The sequence below is a fragment of the Cetorhinus maximus genome, chromosome 31 (assembly GCF_964194155.1).
Source record: "Cetorhinus maximus chromosome 31, sCetMax3.hap1.1, whole genome shotgun sequence".
Taxonomy (NCBI): domain Eukaryota; kingdom Metazoa; phylum Chordata; class Chondrichthyes; order Lamniformes; family Cetorhinidae; genus Cetorhinus; species Cetorhinus maximus.
Window position 1 is genome coordinate 17592967 of NC_135909.1, and position 15224 is coordinate 17608190.

The 15224-nt window shown below is 45.1% G+C and overlaps 1 long non-coding RNA gene and 1 other non-coding gene across 2 annotated transcripts in view; both read left to right on the forward strand.

Moving 5' to 3' along the window:
* The window catches only part of LOC144670309 (uncharacterized), a 621539-nt gene that overhangs the window by 475869 nt on the left and 130446 nt on the right, over positions 1-15224 (forward strand). The gene's annotated exons all lie outside the window — the stretch shown is intronic.
* trnat-agu (transfer RNA threonine (anticodon AGU)) lies at positions 4110-4183 on the forward strand. Its single transcript has one exon. It is a non-coding gene; the product is annotated as a tRNA-Thr (tRNA).

The window sequence follows — 15224 nt, forward strand, 5'->3', positions numbered from 1 at the left end:
TCCAGAGACAAGTCAACACGAAAGCTGGATCAACCCTTCCAAAAATCAATGAGTAAAAGCTGAGAACTCCGAGCACATCAGCTCATCACCCAGAGACACTCACAGGAGAATTTACTCTCCTGTCTTAGGCAGTACCTCGTGACCGAGAATGACTTCTTCCACTCTGGGGTGTGGTTTCTGAGGAGACTAAAAAGTCCAATGCTGGCTCCGCACACTCTGCCACAGGTTGGGGCAGGTAGTGTTTGGGGAGGCGGGTGGGTGGGATGCTCGGATTTTGCTCCACTCCTTCCGCTGTTTGCGCTTGGCCTCCACCTGGGCCTGTCGGAGACGTTCCAAATGGTTGGCACCTTCGCGGATGCTTCTTCTCCAGTTTGGGCGCCTCGAGCAAGAGATTCCCACAAATCGGTGGGGATGTTGCATTTTATCAGGGAGGTTTTGAGGGAGCCACTGAAACGTTTCCTCTACCCTCCTGGTAACCGCTTGCGATGATGAAGCTCGGAGTAGAGAGCTTGTTTTGGGAGTTTTGTGTCAGGAATGCGGATGATGTGTCCCGGGCAATGTGGCTGATTAACCATAACCAGTGCCTCGATACTGGGGATGTTGGTCTGAGAGGAGACACTGATATTGGAGCAACTCTCCTGCCATTGAATTAGCAGGATTTTGTGGAGGCGCCGCTGGTGATATTTCTCCAGGGATTTAAGGGGTCTGCTGTACGTTGTCCATGTCTCTGATGCATACAGGGGGCAGGTAGCACTGCAGCGCTGTAGACCAGGAGCTGGGGGCCGGGTTTGAGGTCCTTGTCATCAAACATTCCTTTAAACAGTCGGCCGAAGGTTGCACTGGCAAACTGGAGGCGATGATTAGTTTCATTATAGATATCTTCCCTCACTGAGAGGAGGCGCCCAAGGAGTGATAAATGATCCACATTGTCCAATGGTTCGCCATGGATCTTGACAGTCGGGAGGCAGTGTTTGCATCGGGAGCAGGCTGGTCGAGGACCTTTAACTTTCGGGACCTTAGCCCAAGTCTTATTATTTCATACGCCTCCTTGAAAATGTTGGTGATAGTTTGGATATCGGCCTGTGAGTGTGCGCATACACAAGCATCATCAGCGGACTGCAGCTCGTTGACTGGGGTTGGGGTGATCTCGGTTCCGAAATGGAGGTGACACAGGTTGAGTAGTTTCCCACTCACCCTGTAGAGTAGCCCCACTCCGGTGCGCAGCTTCATGGAGGTGGGTGTAAGACATTGGGGTCTTTAATAAGCGGGTATTTTCTGCATTTTATGGGAATCGCAAAACAGCCTTGATTCTCTCACTGGAAGGAGAATTTTTAGACAATTTAACCTCCAGACAGTCTTCAGGCTGCCATGTTGACACTCCTAGGCTGATAGAATGGCATCTGGTACATCCGTTTATCTATGTGAGCGCTTAGAAAGGGACAGGATATGACCCTCAGCAAGATGTAAACTAAAAAGCTGACCTTGAGCAGGGTGATGCACGGGGTGGGGTGAGGTGGGGATGGGGTGGGGTGTAATCCATCCTAACGTTTTGATTACCTGTCCTGTATCCATTGGTCAAAATAGTTAGATAGACGACGGACAAGTGGTAAGCTACTAGCCCCACATAAACGGTGCTGGTGAGGTGCTGATTGGGTTGCTGCCTTCTTCAGATGGAAGATGGACCAGAGGAGGAGGAGGAAGACGGAGATATTGAGAGAAGAGTTCCCTAACGCTTTGACTAGAAGGCAGAATGCTGCTATCACAGGCTATTATAGAGCTTTTTCTGTCCAATTACTTAACATATCATACCTAAACAGTTCCTTCTTAATAAACTATCTTAAGATTACTTCTGACTAGTTGACTGTCTATTCTGGTATCTGTGGCCCCCAAACCCCCAAAATCTTACATGGGTTGGGGGTGTTGCAGCGAGGAAAGTTGAAAAGAGCATTGGTGCGATGACACAGACTTGCTTGACCCCAGTTTTCCCTAGTGTGGGTCTGCAGCAGATCCCTTGGTAAGGATCACGGCCTCCATGTCATCCTGCAGCAGGTGGAGGATGGTGACTAATTTCTGTGGGCAGCCAAATTTGAGGAGGATGCTCCACAGCCTTTCCCGGTTGATAGAGTTGAAAGCCTTTGTGGGGTCAAAAAAGGCCATGAATAGAGGTTGCTGCTGTTCTTTGCATTTCCTTGGTCTTGTCTTCCTGTGAAGATCATTTCCACAGTGCCGCATGATGGACAAGATCCGCATTGTGACTCTGGTAGGAGTTATTCAGGCATGGAGAGAGGGCAATTGAGGAGGACTCTTGCAGCGACCGTCCCTGTGGCAGACGGCAGAGATACCCCTCTATAGTTACCACAGTCAGTCTGGTCTCCTTTTTTGGAGGTGGTCACAATTGCGGCATCTCAGAGATCCCCTGACATGCTCTCCTCCCTCCAGATGAGGGAGATGTGGTCATGTATTTGTTTTAAGAGTATTTCTCCACCGTATTTCACTGTTTTGGTGGGGTTCCATCTGCGCCACTGGCCTTGATGGTTCTTAGCTGTCGGATGGCCTTTCCAACCTCATGTCGGGCTGGGATTGTGCTGAGCTGGTGGTGGGTAGCATGCTGTGGAATGTGGTCGTGGGCACTCATGTCGAGGACTGAGTCTCAGTTGTGGGGAGCCTGGACATGTTCCTTCCAGCGAGTGCTACTTCCACTGGGCTTAATAAGCACCACTACATTCTGAGTTCTCAGTGGGGTAGGTCCTTTTGTTCTTGAGCTGTAAATGGTCTTGACTGCACTGAAGAATCCTCACATGCCTGACTGCTGGTGAGTTGTTGTATTTCCTGAGCTCTTTCCACCCAACATCTGTTCTTCAGTTCATGGCGTTTTTTATGAAAGCTCAGCCTTCATTGGTCTGTAGACCTGCTTTTTAGAAGGGCCGAATGGCCTACACCTGCTCTTATTTTCTATGTTTCTATGGAAAGAGCATCACCTCATATCGCAGCATATCCGACATCCAAGCATAAAACTGTGTGTGTGAGTCACATCCCGAACACGGCTACTTTGATACCAGGTGTGTGTCTGAATACAGTAAATGGAACCACCCCACGATAAACCGCTCAATGTTTGGCGGGGGAGTTTCAGGGAGTGATGTATGTGATTCCCTCATTTATGAATTTGTTATAGGTCCGGAAAAGGCAGAGATTCGAAAAGTTTACAGAGAAATCAGCTAACTATGTCTTTTTGTCTGGCGCTCACTCCCAAATTATGGCAAACTCACGGAATCATAAAGAGCCCAGAGATGGATAATCAATGATAATCACAGCCAGAGAGACCTGCAATAACCCTCAGTGCAGGAAAGGCAACACATTGTCCTTTGGTCCAAAAGCAAAATACTGCGGATGCTGGAAATCTGAAACAAAGACAGAAAACGCTGGAAATATTCAGCAGATCTGACAGCATCTGTGGAGAGAGAAACAGATTCACGTTTCAGGTCGTTCTGGTGAAGGGTCGCAGTCTGAAATGTAAACTATTCCTCGTTTCACAGATACTACCAGATCTGCGAATTATTTCCAGTATTTCCATGTGCTCAACTGAGCATCATTAGTCTCACTGGTTTAGCTGATAAAGCACTTGCCTTGTGGAGAGGAGCTCCTGGGTTCATCATCCCAGCAGCGCCTTATTTCGTTGAAACTGATCTGTGCGATTACGCACTTCCGTCATAACAGGGCGAAATCTGTCTTTGTTCTAGAATTGTAGTTTAAAATAGTCTCTCCCTGTATCGTTGAACAGCTGCAAAGATTTTAACACAAGAACAGAGTTTTGTTTCTGCGACTGAGGAAGACATTTGGGGGAAGAGGCCACTCACATTGAGAGAGTCTTGATACCGGAAGAGATGGGTACAATTCTATTTCACAACTGAACACTGACATCGAGATTTTGGAAGACCAAGTGAAAAAATCACTGGGTCAGTGACAGAATTCAAACATCATCCCGGGGAATAAGAGGAAGAGAGATTAAAGCAGGTGACTGTATAAATACTGGAAAAAACAATGACTAAATCCTGTTTTCCAGGAACTCCTGAAGTTTGGATCCGTGATTAAAGTATTTATGACTGAATCTTGGCTCTGTGGCTTAGTTGGTTAAAGCGCCTGTCTAGTAAACAGGAGATCCTGGGTTCAAATCCCAGCGGAGCCTTATATAATTCCCAAGCTTTTGAGCTGACCTGTGCAAAATATGGCTTGGTTCGGGTGAGGACTTCCGAATTGCTGGTTCAAATTGTCCATCTTTGTGCAATAGATTATCTTCTACTCTTTCAATGCAAAGAGAGTTTTGTTTCTTTGACTAAAGAAGAGATTTGTGGAAATTGGCCACTCACACTGAGAAACTCCCTCGATCGTTTCTATTGGAAGAGATGGGCGCTTTTCTATTTAATAGTAGAGGCTCAGGACACTGACATCGAGATTTTGGAAGAACAAGAGAACAGAACAAGAAAAAAAATCACTGGGTCAGCGAGAGGATTCAAACTTCATAAGAGGAAGAGATAAAAACAGGTGACTGCATGAACGCTGCAACGATCAGTTGCTAAATCCTGTTTTCCGAGAACTCACTGAAGATGTGTGTTTAAACTGTTTCCCACTCCGTTTAAAATGCTGAATATTCTGGGCTAACATCGGGGCGGACATTTGGTTTAACTTTATTTGTGAATAAAAGTGTCAATTGTTTACATGTTGTTAACGTGAAAGCACGTAAACATTTCAAGGAATTCTCCTCACAACCTGCTTCACCGAAAGAGATTATCATTTATCTTCAATAGCCTTTCACAAAGAGGGATATTAGGTATCACTCCACGAAAATCCCAAGGGGTTTGTGACTGATTCATTACAAATAATCAGGAATTTCAAAGTGCCTCAATCAGCCACAATTTCTTCAAAAGAAACCGCTGGCGACATTCATCTCACTGAAGCAGAGTGTGACCGTGTTGTATCTGTCAGTGTGGAGGGGACGAGTCTGGGTTGGGTCGCCATGTTCAGTGTTTGTGAGAGTGGGGTCTGGGTGAGCAGCTGGTGAGTGCGACAGGGTCAGTGCTGGATGCAGGAAGCTCCCGTCAGTGTGTGTGGGTCTGATGGGGCTGAGTGATTGACAACTGGCGGTTGTTGGTGTTTCCATCAATGAAGGAAATTCCCTCCAACAGTTTATTTTCTTCATTTGACTATAAACAACTTGAACAAAAGTGAAACAGTGTAGGAACATTTTTGCTCTGTATAAAAGGGGGGTGATTTCAGCTTCCATTGTCCAGTGGTTAAAGCTTTCGTCTAAAAATCCATGGGATTTTTCCACTTTGACTTGAGTCCTCCTCCCTGAGGGTCTGTTCATTATTTTTAATTCTGTTTTATCTTGAATCCTCTATTTCCATAGAATGCCTACACTGAAATTGCTTATACTTCCCGCCATTGTTATCTATGAAGCAGGTACTGTCTGCATGGTCTAATGGAGATATGCCTAGAGGGCTGCGCCAGAGGGTTTCTTTCAGGTTTTATGCCTTTTGGTCCATTAGCAGCAACCGGATGTCTGCAGAGGAACTCGGAATGCCGAGTACCTCTTCTCAGGATGGACTTAATCAAGGGACAGAATGTTGGCTGAAGGGAGGATAATGGTCTGGGGATTTGGGCTGCCATTCCAGAACATTTGGGGAATAGCACAAGGCGGTGTTGCAATGTGACAATGGCGATATGCAACCTTAGAATATTATCCTTTCTTTATTCATTCTTGGGATGTGGGTGTCGCTAGCTATGCCAGCATTTATTGTCTATCCTTAATTGCCCTTGAGAAGGTGGTGGTGATCTGCCTTCTTGAACCACTGCAGCCCCTCTTGTGTAGGAACACCCAAAGTGCTGTTCGGGAGTGAGTTGCAGGATTTTGACCTGGCGACATTGAAGGAACAGTGATATATTTCCAAGTCAGGATGGTGAGAGGCCTGGAGGGGAACTTCCAGTTGATGGCGTCCCATGCACCTACTGCCCTTGTCCTTCTAGGTGTTAGTGGTTGTGGGTTGAAAGGTGCTGCCTAAGGAGCCTTGGTGAATTTCTGTAGTGCACCTTGTAGATGGTACGTACTGCTGCCACTGTTCATCAGTGGTGGAGGGAATGAATGTTTGTGGAATGAGTGCCAATCAAGCGGGCTGCTTTATACTGGATGGTGCCAAGTTTCTTGGGAGTTGTTGGAGCTGCACTCATCCAGGCAAGTGCAGAATATTCCTTCACACTCCTGACTTGTGCCTTGTAGATGGCTTTGGGGAGTTTGACACAAAAATTGGCCCTGTAGTTGATAGTGAAAAGGATAGCTTTTGTCTCCAGAATTATATCAATGGTTTGGTTGAGTGGACGCAAAAATGGCAGAAGGAATTCAATCCATAGAAGTGTGAAGTAATGCATTTGGGGAAGGCAAACAAAGCTAGGGAACTACACAACAAATAGGTTATTGGGAGGGGTAGAGGAAGTTAGATACCTTGTGCATATCCACAGGTCACTGAAGGTGGCAGGACAGGTGGATGAGGTGGTAAAGAAAGCATATGGAATGCTTTCCTTTATTGGACAAGGTTTAGAACACAAAAGCAGGGACGTCATGATGGAACTGTATAAAACACTGGTTCAGCCACAGCTGGAATTTTGTGTACAGGTCTCATCACCACATTACAGGGAGGACATTATTACCCTGGAAAGAGTGCAGAGGAGATTTACAAGAATATTGCCAGGACTTGAAAATTGCATCTATGGGGTTGTTTTTCTTAGAACTGAGAAGGCTGATGGTGACCTGATTGAAGTGTACAAGACTATGAGGGGCCAAGATAGAGTAGGCAGGGATGTCCTTTTTCCCTGAGCACAGTGGTTAATTACCAGAGGGCACAGGTTTAAGGTGATTGGCAGAAGTGGACGTGAGGCAAAACATCTTCACCCACAGGGTGGTGGGTGCTTGGAATTTGATGCCGCGTTTGGTGGTGGAGGCAGAAACCCTCAACTCATTTTAAAGGCAACTGGATCTGCACCTAAAGCACTGGAACCTGCAAGGATATGGACCGGGTGCTGGAAGGTGGGATTTTAATGAGCAGGTTTTTAATTGTTTTTTCTTTTTTGGTCAGCACAGACACATTGGGCTGAATGGCCTCTTTCTATGCTGTACCTCTCCTGTGGTTCTATTTCAGTTCTGATGTTCTGTTAACCAATCCGTGCTGGTTGTAATTTATCAACCCATGTTCTACCAAGTGACAATGAATCCTGTCCCAGATTATTGCCTCTGAACATTTCCCCACCACGACCATTAGATTAACTGGTCTGTAGTTACTGGGTTTATCCCTATACATTATAAACACAGATGTAACATTAGCAACCTGCAGTTCACTGGCTTCACTCCCATGTCGAAGGAGAATTGAAAGATTGTGGATCAAGTCCCTGCTATTTCCACCCTTCCTTCCCTTAGTAATCCAGGATGTATCCCATCTGAATTGAGTGAATTTTCTACTGTAAGGGTTGCCAACCTTGTAATTGCTTCATCTTTATCTATTTTCATCCTATCCAAATTCTCCACCAGCCCTTCCATCACATTAGCAGCATTCGCTTGTTTTGTGATAGGAGATGTAATGTTCTAATTTAGTACCTCAGCTATGCCCTCTGCCTCCATAGGATCTCCAAATCAGCCACCCTTTCAGTGACTCTCCATTTGTTGGTAAAGGTCTGCAGGGTTTTTGCTTGCGTTAACTGCTGATCTTTTCTCATAGACTCCCTCTGCTAATCTAATTTCCTTTTCCAGCTCTCCTCTGTACTTTCTGTATTCTGCTTGGTTTTCCAATGTATTATGGATCTGACATTTATCATCAGTCTGATTTGGAGTTCCCACTGAGCACAGGATATGTAGGCAACAGCTCACAGCTGTCCCAACACTTCACTGAAATGAGTTGTCTGTTTAACTAAACTTCTCGTCATTTAGAGTGTTCCACTCCTTCCCTTTTGTACTTCTGCTGTTGTCACTTAGTTTAAATTACACAGTAGCTCCTTCCCCGTCTGCACCTAATCCCCACACTCAACAAATCCACATTTTAAACTCCTCACTCTGCAATTCACTTTCTCTATTTGAGCTCGCAGGCCACTCGAGTTCTTGTTTGTAATTTAATTGTTCCAATTTCTTTATTCATAATTCAGGTTTGTTTTTAAATTAACAATTAATTTGCCCTGTTATTTTAATTTATTTGATGTCAATGTCTGAACAAACTGGAAGTTTAAAAAACAAATCTAGAAATGATTTCTTGTTCTGCAATGATGGTCTACTCCATTCAGTTCAGTAAATCCTAATCAATAAATTCCAAACAGAATGCTGTATCTCTACTTGATGAACTGATGATGCACAGAGCTCTCAGCTTTTACTCATTGGCCTTCACAGGAGTTGATCCAGTTTAGATGTTGACTTGTTTGCTGTTGTCGATTTACCTGGATTCTTCACCTGATTTCTCTACTGTCCAATGAAGCTCTCTGAGCGGAGTTTTTAATAACAACTGGACTTTTCCTCACAGGATTTCAATCTCCAAGGTTTTTGAATTATTTTCTGAATACACGTCTCCCGAGTTCTCCTCGTGGTTAAGTAGAAAGTTTAACTGATGTGTTTTCAAGCAGCCGACAGCTTTACTTGAAAAGTCATTGTGACAGGATGTTGGGGTTTGAACCCAGTCACAAATCTGGTGGTGACGCCTTGTGGGTTTGTTTTATTCATTCCTGGAATGTGGGCATCGCTGGCTAGGGCAGCATTTATTGCCCAACCCCTTGTTCAGAGGGCACTGTTTTTTAAAAAGAGTAAACCATGTTTCTGTGGGTCTGAAATCACATGTAGGCCAGACCAGGTGAGGACAGCAGATTTCCTTCCCTAAAGGACATTCATTTTTATGACAATCGGCAATAGTTTCATTGGTTCAGTGGCTTTAATTCCAGATATTTATTGAATTTAAGTTTAACCATTTGCCATGGTGGGATTCGAACCCCACTCCCGAGAACATTACCCTGGGTCTCTGGATTACCAGTCCAGTGACAATACCACTATGTCACCGTCTCCCCTGCAGCTCCAGCTCTCACGTGAAATGCCAGGGGATGACCTCATAATTGCCCCAGTCATGTAGCTGTGGATTGGGCGATTTCTTAAACATGTTCACTGGGGCTGACTTAGTTGTACTTGGCTTTGAAACACAAGGGTATGTCTTCTGCTTTATCTGACCTTGTATACTCCTAGATAACCAGGGGGCTCTAGATTTAGCAGTATTGCCCTTTTTCTTTGTGGGGACATGTATACATCGCTCACGTAGAATCCCGCTTTTGAATGCCTCCCACTGGTCTGTCACACTGATTCCCTTCAAGTAGCTGCAACCAGTCCACTTTGGCCAGGTCAACTCTTAGCTTCATAAAATTTGTCTTCCACAATTTAGAACTTTCACACCTGTTCTATCATTATCCTTTCCATAATTATATTAAATCCAACTGTATTATGGTCACTATCTCCAAAATGACCACCCACTGCACCTTCATCCACTTGGCCAGCTTCATTTCCTGAGACTAAATCTAGAATTTCACTCCCTCTCATTGGGCTTACGTGCTGGCCAAAAAAGTTCCCCTGAATGCAGTTCAAGAATTCTGTGCCTATTACACTGTTCGTACCCCAGTTGATATTAGGGTAATTGAAGTACCAAACTATTTTCCCCCAACGTTTTTGTACTCAGAAATTGCCATCCACATTTACTCTTCTATCTCCCTCTCACTGTTTGGAGTTCTCTCGTACACTCTGAGTAGTGTGGCTGCTGCCTTTTTATTTCTGAGCTCAAACTATCTAGCCGCATTTGATGAACCATTTGATATATCATCCCTCCTCACAGCTGTAATTGATTCTTCGACAAATAATGCTGCGCCCCCAATTTTTCAGCCCCCTCTATATCCTGCCTGAAAACCCTTTATCCAGGGATGTTGAGCTGCCATTTTTGCACCTCTTTAACCCAAGTTTCCGTCATAGCAATATCATCATGCTACCACGTGTCCATCTGTGCCCTCAGCTCATCGGCATTCTTTGCTTTACTCCTTGCATTGAAATAAATACCTTTCAACTTTGCCAAATTCCTGTGTTTAAACATTTTAACCTTTGCTTCTTCTGTCTTTCAGAGTCACCCGCTAATTTTCTGTCTCCCGCTCCCTGCTCTGAATTTGTCCGATCTGAATCCGCCCTCAGGTTCCCATCCCCCTGCCAATCTAGTTTAAATCCTCTCCAAAAATATTTAATACATTTCTTGGCAAAGTTTCAGAGTAGGGTAGTAAGGTTAATGATACGTTTCCGCTCTTCCAAAGGCGTTTGAAAAAGTCCCACATAATAGATTTGTCAGTAAAATTCAAGCAAATGGGATTAAAGGACAGTGGCAGCATGGACACAAAATGGAATAAGGGACAGAAAGGATAAAGTGGTGGCAAGCGGTTGTTTTTCAGAGTGGGGGGTTGCGGTTGAGACAGATCTGATGCTCTGTCAGGTCAGCCGGCTGTTCTATTCCCATTCCCTGAAGTTTTATTTTAAATTTTAATAACTTCCAGCCTATATCCAAGTTTGCTGATGGCACTAGGTTAGGTGACATGGTTAGTAGTGTAGGTGGGAGCAGCAAGTTTCAAAGGGTCATTGACAGATTCAGTGAGTGAACAAAAACTGTGGCCGATGGTGGTCAACATGGGGAAGTGTGAGGTCACCCATCTTGGAGCAAAGAAAGACCAGAGAATTTCCTAAACAGTCAGAAACTTGGGACTGTGGACGAGCCTGAGTGAGACTGGACGATCGTTAAAAAGCAGCGGCAGAACAGCAGTGAGAGAGAGAGGGAGAGAAGAGTGACAGCGACGACGGTGCAGGGGGGTTAAGGAGCTGTGAGGGAGGGGTTGGAGCAAACCGGCCATGTTTATTATAAATAGTCAAAGCATGATATCAGGGGAAAGAAGGGAGCTGGTAGGTTTGTGCAGATTTCTCTAAAGTCGAGCTTTGATTTAAACTAGGAGCTGGAAAATTAAACATTTCAATCAGGGTAAGTACAACAGTAAGTATAAGTGCAATAAGAGTATTAGTGCAGAGCAGGTCAAGAGGCATTAAATAAAATTAATAATTTAAACAAGGTACAAACTGGATTCTAAAAGAGGGAATAGAGGTTTGTTTTCGATCACGGATGGGCAGCTGTGACCTGTTGTTTGCAGTTCCTGTCCCATGTGGGAACCTCAGGACACTTCATGTGTCTTGGGGGCCACATGTGCAGGAAGCGTCTCCAGCTGCTTGAGCTTGAGCTCAGGATTTCCGACCTTGAGGGGCAGCTGGAGTCACTGTGGAGAATCAGGGAGGATGAGAGATCGCTGGATCGTATGTTACAGGAAGGGAACACACGAAAAGGAAAGATAGACTTCAAGATAGTAGATGAGTGGCAATCCGGAAGAGTAGGAAGAGGCAGGAAATGCAGGAGTCTTCAGATATGTGCCACTGTCAAACCGGTATTCAGCACTGGAGACTGCTGGGAATGGGGACACCCTGAAGGAGTGCAATCCAGACCATGGCATCGATGGGCAAGAAACTGCACAGGAGGGAACAGCAACGAGTAGAAATGCAGTCATTATTGGAGACTTCATGGTCAGGGGGACAGACAGGCATTTCTGTCACCGTCATCGAGAGTCCCACATGGTGTGTTTTCTCCTTGGTGCCAGGGTAAAGGACATCACGGAGAAGGTGCAGAATATTCTGCAGGCGGAAGGGAGTGAGCCAGAGGTTGTGGTACACGTCAGTATCAATGACACAGGGAGGACAGGTATTGAGGTCCCTCCGTCAGAATTGCAGCAGCGAGGGAGGTAATTAAAAAGTGGGACCTCGAAGGGAGTAATCTCTGAATTACTGCCAGTGCCACATGCTGGTGAGAACAGAAATGTGAAGATAGGGAGCATCAAATGTGGCTCGAGGCCGATGCAGGGGGGAAGGATTCAGATTCTTGGGACATTGGGACCCGTTCTGGGACAGAAGGCACCTATTCAAACGGAACAGGTTGCATCTTTACAAGACTGGGACCAATGTCCTCATGGGAAGGGTCTCTCATGTGGTTGGGGAGGGTTTGAACTAAACTGGCAGGAGACTAGGTGCCAGTATACGTAAGTGGAAAAGAGGAATGGCTAGAGAAGAAAGTAGGACCATATAAGATAGGAGTAGATGAAGAAGGAATATAAAAGGAATACAGAATACTGAAAGGGAGGAGAACCAAAGCCAGGGCTCCATGAATGATGAGGAAAATGGAAAATATAATGTAACAATGAAGCATGATGCATGTCAGATGAACTCTTCAAGTGTGAACCAGGTCACTGTTATTGGACGAGGGTGCGGAATTAACTCTATATACGCCCGTCTCTGTTACTTTGTCTGAGGGTGAATTCATTCTCTATACTTTAGTATTTTAGTGTGGAATTAACACTCTGTAAATCTGTTGCTGTATGAGTGTAGAATTCACTCTCTGTCAATCTATAATAATGAGTGTAATTAACTCTCCGTCCGTCAGTCTCTGTTACTCTATGGACGTGGGTCACTTTCAAGTTATCAAACTGCAGCCAGTAGAGAGTCACAGGGATCAGTGCTGGGTTCTCAGCTATTTACAATCTATATTAATCACTCAGATGAGTGGAGGGAGCATCACTGAATTTTCAGACAATATATAGATAGGTGGGAAAGCAGGTTGTGAGGAGGACACAAAGGGTCTGCAAGAGGATATAGAAAGGTTAAATCAGTGGGCAAACATTTGGCAGATGGAATACAATGTGGGAAAATTTGATGGGAAGAATAGAAAAACAAAACATTATTCAAATGATATGTATGAATGACCTAGACTGTGGTGTGCAGGGTATGTTCTCAAAATTTGCAGGTGATACAAAGATTGGAAATGGTGTCAATTGTGATCGGGATAGTCTTGAGCTTCAAAAGGACATAGACATGTTGGTGGATTGGGCAGGCAAGTGGCAGATGAAGTTCAATGCAGGGAAGTGTGAGGTGATTCATTTTGACAGGAAATATATGGTGTGACAGTACAAAATAAAGGGACAGCCTCTAAAGGAGGTGCAGGAACAGAGGGACCTCAGTGTATATGTACATAGGCCATTGAAGATGGTGGGGCATGTTGAGAGAGCAGGTAATAAAGCAGATAGTATCTTAAGCTTTATTAATAGGGGCGCTGAGTGTAAGAGTAAGGAGGTCATGCTGAACTTGTATAAGACACACTTTTGGCTTCATCTGGAGTACTGTGTCCAGTTCTGGGTGCCACACTTGATGAAGGATGTGAAGGCATTGGAGAGAGTACAGCGGAGATTCACAACAATGATTCCAGGGATAAAAACCTGTAGCTATGAGGACAGGTTGGAGAGATTGGGGTCTTTTCCCTGGAAAAAAGAGGCTGAGAGGAGATTTGATAGAGGTGTTCAAGATCCTGCGGGGTATGGAGAGGATAACAAATAAGAACTTGTTCCCACTCAAGAGAACATCAAGAACTAGAGGGCACAGATTCAAAATAATTGGCCAAAAGAGTAGATGTGATGTGAGGAAAAGTTTTTTCACCCAGAGGGTGGTTGGAGTCTGGAACAAACTTCCTGAAAGGGTGGTGGAGGCAGGTTTGCTCGAGATATTCAAAAGGAAATTGAATTGCTACCTGAAAGAAAAGAACGTGCAAGGTTACGGGGAAAAGGGAGGAGAATGGGACGAGGCAGAATGCTCTTTCAGAGAGCCAGTGCTGACTCGATAGGCCGAATGGCCTCCTTCAATACTGTACTGCAGAATGTTGCAGTACAGAGGGATCAAGATCTCCTTGTACATGAATCACAAGAAGTTAATGTGCAGCTGCAGCGAGTAATTAGGAAGGCAAATGAAATGTTGGCCTTTATTCCGGGGGGGGTGGGGGGGGGGGGGGGGGGGAGAATAAAAGTAGGAAAGTCTTGCTCCAGCTGCACAGCATTGGTGAGACTACACCGAGAGTCCTGTGTTATGTTGGAGTCTCCTTATTTAAAGAGGGATATATTTGCATTGGGGATAGTTCAGGGAAGTTTGACCAGACTGATTCCTGGGATGAAGGAGCTGTCTTATGGGGAATGTTTCAGCAGGAAAGCCCGATCCCCATTGGAGATTCACAGAATGAGAGATCCTGTTGAAACATATAAGATTCTGACGGGGGTTTGACAGGGAAGATGTTGAGAGGAATGTTTCCATTTGTGGGGAAACTAGAACAAGTGGACACAGTTTAAAAATAAATATTTATGATGGAGATGAGAAGGAATTTCTTCTCTCAGAGAGTCCTTCACCCTTGTAATTCTCCACCTCAGAGAGCAGTGGAGGCTGAGTCATTGCATATATTCACGCTGAGTTCGACAGATTTTTCATCTACAGGAGAGTCAAGGGTTATAGGGCAGGTGGGAGAGTGGGTTTGAGGCCACAATCAGATCAGCCATGGTCTTATTGAATGGCGAAGCTGGCCCGATGGGCTGAATGGCCTCCTCCTGCATCTCTTTCTTATATTTTTAATTTGTCAGTGTGGAATTGACCCTCTGTCTGTCAGTCTCTGCTGCTGTATTTCAGGAATTAACTCAGTCTGATACTGCATGTGAGTATGGAATTGATCCTCTCTTCATCAGTTTCTTTTTAATTCATTCACAGGATGTGGGCTTCGTTGGTTGGGCCAGCATTTATTGCCCATCCCTAATTGCCCTTGAGAAGGTGGTGGTGAGCTGCCTTCCTGAAATGCTGCAGTCCATGTGGTGTAAGTACACCCACAGGGCTGTTAGGAAAGGAGTTTCAGGATTTTGACCCAGCGGCAGTGAAGGAACGACAATATATTTCCAAGTCAGTATGGTGAGTGACTTGGAGGGGAACTTCCAGGTGGTGGTGTTCCCATCTATCTGCTGCCCTTGTCCTTCTAGGTGGTAGTGGTCATGGGTTTGGAAGGTGTTGTCTAAGGAGCCTTGGTGAATTCCTGCAGTGCATCTTGTAGATGGTACACACTACTGCTACTGTGCGCCAGTGGTGGAGGGAGTGAATATTTGTGGATGTGGTGCCAATCAAGTCAACTGCTTTGTCCTGGACGGTGTCCAGCTTCTTTAGTGTTGTAGGAGCTGCACTCATCCAGACAAGTGGGGAGTAATCCATCACACTCCTGACTTGTACCTTGTAGGTGGTG